This window comes from Poecilia formosa, unplaced genomic scaffold (genome assembly GCF_000485575.1).
Source record: "Poecilia formosa unplaced genomic scaffold, Poecilia_formosa-5.1.2 Scaffold6, whole genome shotgun sequence".
In the NCBI taxonomy this organism is placed as follows: domain Eukaryota; kingdom Metazoa; phylum Chordata; class Actinopteri; order Cyprinodontiformes; family Poeciliidae; genus Poecilia; species Poecilia formosa.
This window is the reverse complement of record NW_006799945.1, coordinates 3,601,420-3,608,345: the sequence shown is the minus strand read 5'-3', so window position 1 is coordinate 3,608,345 and position 6,926 is coordinate 3,601,420. Positions and strand designations below refer to the sequence as shown.

The 6,926-nt window shown below is 38.3% G+C and overlaps 1 long non-coding RNA gene across 1 annotated transcript; it reads left to right on the top strand.

Moving 5' to 3' along the window:
• The first annotated feature begins 10 nt into the window (after positions 1-10).
• On the top strand, positions 11-405 carry LOC103149121 (uncharacterized). Its single transcript, XR_477430.2, has 2 exons — positions 11-250; positions 326-405. It is a non-coding gene; the product is annotated as an uncharacterized LOC103149121 (long non-coding RNA).
• The last annotated feature ends 6,521 nt before the right edge of the window (positions 406-6,926 follow it).

Genomic DNA, 6,926 nt, shown 5'->3' with positions numbered 1-6,926 from the left:
TGTTGTCTAGCCTAGAGGGAAGTCCCCTCACGACGCTGGGAGCGAGACTCACCGGGAACTGGAAACCCCCCACATCCCTCTGTTTAAGAGCCCTCTGTGCGCCTCCGGCTGGAGTCCGCCCCGAAGACTCCTGGTCTCTCTCTCTCACACTCACGAGTCGTTTCCTTCCTCATCTCTCTCCGAGTCAGCCTCTACGCCTAGCCGCAACCTGGTACCGGAACCTTCCCCCAACCAGAACTCATTATCACAAGTAAGCTTCGAACCCATACAAGTTGCCTGATTTCCTACGGTCATTAAACTCACCTCCACTCTCCCCTGTGTGCAGCTGTGCCAGTCCTCCAACAGCAGCTTCCCGACTGTGGATGTTTGAACTTTTATCTTTGTCAATAAACATCTAAATTTTCATTCAGCCTCTCTGTGAGTTTCTGCATGTGGGCTCAAAAACTAAAACCCAGCATGACAACTTTAAACCTTTTGGGTTTGATTATCCCTGATACTGACCAAGAAAAATCTCTAAAAAATGAATTTTCTGGCAAATAGATAATAATTTTGAGAGCAAGAGAAGTTTGACCTGACTTGACTTCAGACAATGAGGGGGGAAAAAAAGTGCATGTCTTTTTATTCTGTGCATGTAAATGACTGACATTTGCAGTAGTAAATCACAGACAGCAACATAGCAAAATTGCATAGTAAGTTTTACAGCAACCAGAGGAAGGATCTAACAGATCCTCCTGTGCTGACAGCTTGATGAGCAGATGAAGTTGACGAGTAGGCGCCGCAGCAGATCCGTCACAGAATGAAGGGAGGGGAGGAGGAAGGAAAAATGCTGGAATATGGAAGGGATAACATCCTGGGTGTAATAAATCTGTAGTCAGTCTCACAGTGAACAGAAATGTCTTTAAGATGGCTAGGTCGAGGTGTTTTGTTTAAAGCTTAAGGAGAAACAGGATTTAGAAATTTTGATTAAATTTTGCAACAATCTTGAATTGTTTAAACTGTTTTTTTTTTTGTTTGTTTGTGTGTTTGTTTGTTTTAAATGTGAGTAACTCATCTTAAGTGGACAGAGGGATTTTGGTTTTGAGAGTCCAAACTTACTGCTGGCTGAACTGAAGTTAACTCCAAAACAGATCTTAAAAGAGCTCAAAATTCAAATATTTTATAGGATTTTAAACAAATAATATCCTGATTTTTACAGTGAATTACTTACTAAATTACTAACATTTAATTTAGTAAGTAGTTCACTTACTAAATTAAGTGAATTACACTTCAAATGACTCCTTTCTCACCTGTCATTTGAGAAAGGTGTACTTTGTGCACGTTGTTCATTTTCCATCAAAAACATCATTTTTCAATCAAATTAATTTTACGTTTGATTCTGCTCATGAAACATTTCAGTCTTAACTGTTCAAGTCTTTCTTGTACAAAACTTCTGACCAGATTAGAAACAAGTCCACATGTGGCCTCCTCGTTCTTTCTCTGATTTAAAATGAGTTTTCAAACCTGCTGAAACGCAACATATTTAAGAGAAAGACCAGCGAGGTGAGCCGTGTTGACACTGACGATGAGACGTGTCCTGTTAAATCTAGAGGTTCCTAATTAAGGCAGAAAGATTTTACCCCAGAAAAGTATTTGTTGCACCTCCAAATAACATTGTCTGCTCAGAATTAGTGCTGAACCGCTGACAGAAGGGGCGGAACGGAGTCCAGATGGGACCGTCTCTAATTTATAATCACAGGTTCCTGCTCAATCCAATCATCACATATTCATCAGCAGTATACCATCCACCACCTCTGTGACGCCCCACATGTACTCAGTATTCTCTCTTTTCAGATTTCAGTAGCTGTCCTTGCTTTTGATATCAAAACATATGCATATCACGTACTGTACACACGCGGAGAGAGGAATAGCGAACTCTCAGAAGTCGCGGGGTTTTTTTGTTGCGCTTTTGAAATTTCATTGGATTGTTCTGATAAGACCACACAGTCTGCATTTGGGATTTTTCAATTTGAATAGCACAGAATTTACTTCTAAATGAACCAGGAGATGCACACTTTAAAGATCATATACATTTTTGTCATAAAGGCGAATAACAGGTGAGGTCAAAGTGAAATCTAGTATGACCTCTTTGTAAAACTTTTCTTTGCACTGTTGCGCTGGAAGCGCTCTTTATTTTGTGCCACTTAGTGAACTTTACAAGGTAATAAGTATTTATTCTCTGCACGTGGAACGTAATTATACAGGCAAATAGGACTGTACAAAGGTTAAAGCTCTGAGAATTACTTTGGCACACTAGAGTTAAGCTCCCTGCTTAACAATAAGTGTCAACATGCCCTTCAACAGAGAAACATTTAGGAAGAGTATGACACCTATCAAGGTGATTCATCTGCAGAATAGACCAATAGGACGGTGCCAAAGGTGAACAGAAATCCTGTCCTATCCCAGTTGTGTATTGGTAAGAAATTATTAAATGATTCTTTAGTGATGAAATTAGCACAAAAAAAAAAGACTGTGAAACAAGTCAAACTACTCCCATGAAAGGAGGTTTTATTCAGTACAAAAGGTCAATTTACTTAAATTGGAACCTGTGTCACACGTACGAAGTAGAAATAAATCAACAAACCAAGGCTGAAGTTTGATCTTCAACCAATCTATTTAAATTTGAGGAACATACTACTCTGTGGTTTGGTGTTGTTGTCTGAAGCACAATGAACATAAACCAGAGAAAGAAGATTGTAGTACAGCTCAAAAAATTACAATATCATGAAAATGTTCTCTCATTTCAGAACGTGAAGCTCATGTTTTGTAGACTTCAGCTCCTTATCTTTCCCCTGAGCTGCAGCCTGTTAACAATCAACCACCTGCTTTTTTGTTCGCTAACAGACACCCCAGCATCCCTTTCGGTTTACTTTGTTCTTTGTCGGAGCCTTCTGTTGCCACGTTAGTTCTCTGTTGCAATATCAGCTATCTGGTGCTCCTTTGTGCTCCTTACAAATTGTTTACCTTCTTCGTGATTTGCTCTTTAAGCCTAGCTGCATTTGGGACCCTGAACTCATCAAACAATGCGACAATGACGTTTAGAAAGAAAAGAACATTCCTATTCTGAATGAGGAACCTTGAATCTGTGAAGGGCACAACAGAGTCTCAAGACGGTCAAAATATGTAAAATATATTATATTGCACAGAGTCGGACAGCTCTGCCTCAGGTCTTTGAACTTCTAAGGACAACGACCTAAAACACACTAAAGGCTCCCAGGAACGGGTGAAGAAAAGCGAACGAATGTCAGGTTATTTTAAAATTACCTTCCATGAGCCCAGATTATAAGTGTAGATATATGAAATCTAATTTGGAATAAGCAATAAGGGATCCTATTAAACTTTTGAGGTTTTATCTCCACTGGGCAGTCCTGTAAAGACTATTTTAAAAAAGCTCAATGTACATCTTAAACATAAATGCTACCATTTGATGTTTTGTACCAGATTATAGTTTTCAACTATTTCACACCTGCAGCCTCCTAAGAGCATAATTTTATTAAACCTTTGTCAGCTTTAAGTCTTTTTAGGGATACTTGTGCATACTGAAGAAGGGTTACATTAAATATTATTGGCACATGTGACAAATCCATGCATGCAGGGTGAAAATATATCTTGGCACCTACGTTGAATGGGCTTCTACATTTTCTCTGTGGAACGGGGCATGGATGAATCACATCTGAGAGGTGTTCTGACATGTCTGGAACCTGCATGGTGGTAATAAAGCCCAGAGGGACTGTGGATTGTGAGCCGGAGTCTCTGTGGATTAGGCTTGCCTCCCACAGATCCCATAAGATTGGAATGTGGCACACCTGATGCTCTCTCATCTTCACCGAGCCATTCTGTTCAAGAGATGTAATGTAGTATAAGAGTGGGATCTATTAAGAGTATTATTGGAGGAATGTTTGGAGGGTGGCAGCCATAAAAGTAATGTATAAGTGGATACCTGGGTGGAAGCTTTTCAGCAGAGTCGTTGGACGACGAGCAATGCTTTACGTTGCAGGATCTGATATGTACATGCTGTTTTTATATTTTATCAACTGTTTAAAAACAGGCATTGATGCCTAAGGAGAGCTGCACAAACTGATGTAATTCACATCCATTTACATCAGCAATACAGTAAATTGGTAGTGTGTATATGCTGCATATTAATAGTCAAGTGCTTAGCTTTTTATGGAGTTGCATTCTAAACAGATTATGTTCTGATATAATACACCTTTATAATTAACTATAATTCCTGACTATAATTTTGAACAATGAGATTCATCTCTGTGTGACCTGGAGAAGTTTAAATTGTAAAATAATTAGTTAATCTTTCTTCTTTCAAATCTTCACCTTATCAACTTTAAATGATCTTCATATGAAACATTTAAAAGGCTCATACTGAGTTTTCACTACTGACTGGCTGCACCTTTTTACATGTTAAAAGACTGCAGTGATGCTGCAAAACCTCTAGCAGTGAACCAAAGCTCCTTTAAATTGCGAGGTGCCAAAATCAGACTTGGGTAACTAATGTAATGCCAGATTGTGTTTAAAGGCTCCCTCAGGTGTGACCAACTGGAAACACAGACACTGAAAGGCCTGCATCCCTAATACAGTCTAGGAGAATAGAAGGTTCTTCCACATTAAGGAAAAAAAACAACTTTTTTGTTAAATGGGAAATTGAACTTCTAAGTTCATTAATTCAGTTTGTTAAGCTACTGCTCCATCTGTGATGAAAAAAAAAAATCTTAACTTATTAATGTTTACATTTCTCCAACAGACAGACTATCTGTGTAACATGGACTCACTGTAACTTTGCTTCACATGTCTGTCTCTGAAATTGATTTTTTTTTCTGTCTGGAGATCAGAGTATGCCCTTTATTGACAAAGCAAGGGCAAAACTATAGAAAAGCTCCATCTTTCTACTCTTTCATAGGCCTGAGTGCAAAAGCAAAAGAAAAAAAAAACATTTAGAGAAAAACTGAAGACGCTACTTGCAATATAAGAAAAAAAAAAAAACTTACAAATTTTTGTCCCGGAGCAAACCAGTAGCCACATGTATTTCAATCAAGTATTGAAGTTAAATACAGTTTATCTATCATAACCAATATTTTATATAATTTGAATATGAAGGAGTAAGTGTTGTAAAAGAGCATTTTGACGTACTTGGACGTGTGAACAAAAGGTTCAAGTTAAAAGCTAATATTCATTCATCAACAGTAAGAGAATACCTGGACTGGTCTAGTCAAAGTCTGGTTTTTAAGAAGCTTATATAAGATCTTATATAAATAAGACCTTAAGCAAGTTGTTCAAGCTGAAAAACCATCAAATTCTGCAAAGTTGCTAATTGTTATACGGTTAACAATAGTGTGCTGTTTTCTTACATGCTGTAGATTTTATCATCTCAAGCAAAGGCTGGGAGTTGATAATGGCAAAAATGCTTATTTTTAGGGATTAAAATCCTAATTGTTACAACATATCTATTCATTTTTTTATTTGGATGTGAAATTGTTTTTTGTGTTCTCAGGAGGCACAGCAATTCAACCAGCCAATTGTTTTTTTATTTTTTTTATTGTGTTTTTAGAACAGGTATTAGAAATAAAATCCATACCTCTCCTGTAGAGATGCAGGGCTTTATGGCTGAATGTGTGCACAACTTGGTAAGTCATACTGTGTTTTATAACAACACATTTTCATGTTTCTGTTTTTGTTTAGTTTTTCTATGATGTAAAATTATTCACAAAGGCCTTGAAGGGGGACATGATTTATAGCCCATGCCAAGATACCACAATCTTGTTATTCTGAGATATACATCTGTGTTGGTTGGGGAATAAACAACTGCAGAGTGAGTAGAAAACAGAAATGTAGATGTTTGCGAAAGGAAAAATGGTCAGCAAATAAAAAAAAAGTTTGTGCATAATCAAATGAGACAAATATAAATAAGATAATGAGTTCTTTTTGCTGCTCGTAAAAAAGCTTGTCAAGCTGAATATCTCAGCTGAAGAGGAGTTTTTCATTTTAATTAAGGGGCTGATAATTAATCCTCATAAACACCTTTTCAAGTAGAGCAGAGCAAATCACAGATCCCATCAAAATTCAGACGGACCCGGCTCATTTTTGTTTGTTTATTCGAGCTCCAGCAGCCTGCCAATTTCTTTGCGTGTGCCTCCCTGAAAAAAGGAGTTGTTTGTTCAAAAGTAGCGGAGGCAGCATGCCGCGCATGTGTCTAGCATGAATCTGTTTGCTGAGAATAAGAAGAAGCAGACAGGTGAAAAGAGAGATGGAAAAAGAGGGAGACATGTCGCAGCACCCTCAGGACGTCTCCTCATTCTGAGCAGCTGTTGTCTGAGAGCTGGAGGCAGCACTGCGGCGCCCTGTCAACTCCTTCTCCCGGAGAAGCCCTCCCTGCATGCAAAGCAGGCACAGACTGCCCTCTCTCCTTGCCCGTGCTTTTCTGGCCCCCCTATTTTTTTTTTTTTTTTTTTGTCACCGTATAGAACAGACACCTCCTTATTTTCTCTGGCCTTTTTATTCAAATCAATTTCACGCTGTCAAATGGAGTGCGCTTGGTAATACTTACAAAGCACACAAACGCAAACACACAGGGCAGGAAGTGTGACAATTTTATAGGAAGGAACATTTCAAGGGCAGAGACTGATTATGAAAAAAAAAAGTGTATTGTTTTTGTCTTTGACGATTGATTGCACTCCGCTTGATGCATCAGTTCTCCCCCCGCAAGGAGAGCATAAATAAAAATGTTTTCATTTAGTCGGCTGCTGGTGTCCTGTTAATCCCCAAAGGTCAGTGATATATGGAGAATTCAGCTGATTTATTTTGTAGTTGAAAAACTTTGTATTGACAAAGAGACTGTAACTGATGTGCTATATCTGTGTGTGTGTATATATATATATATA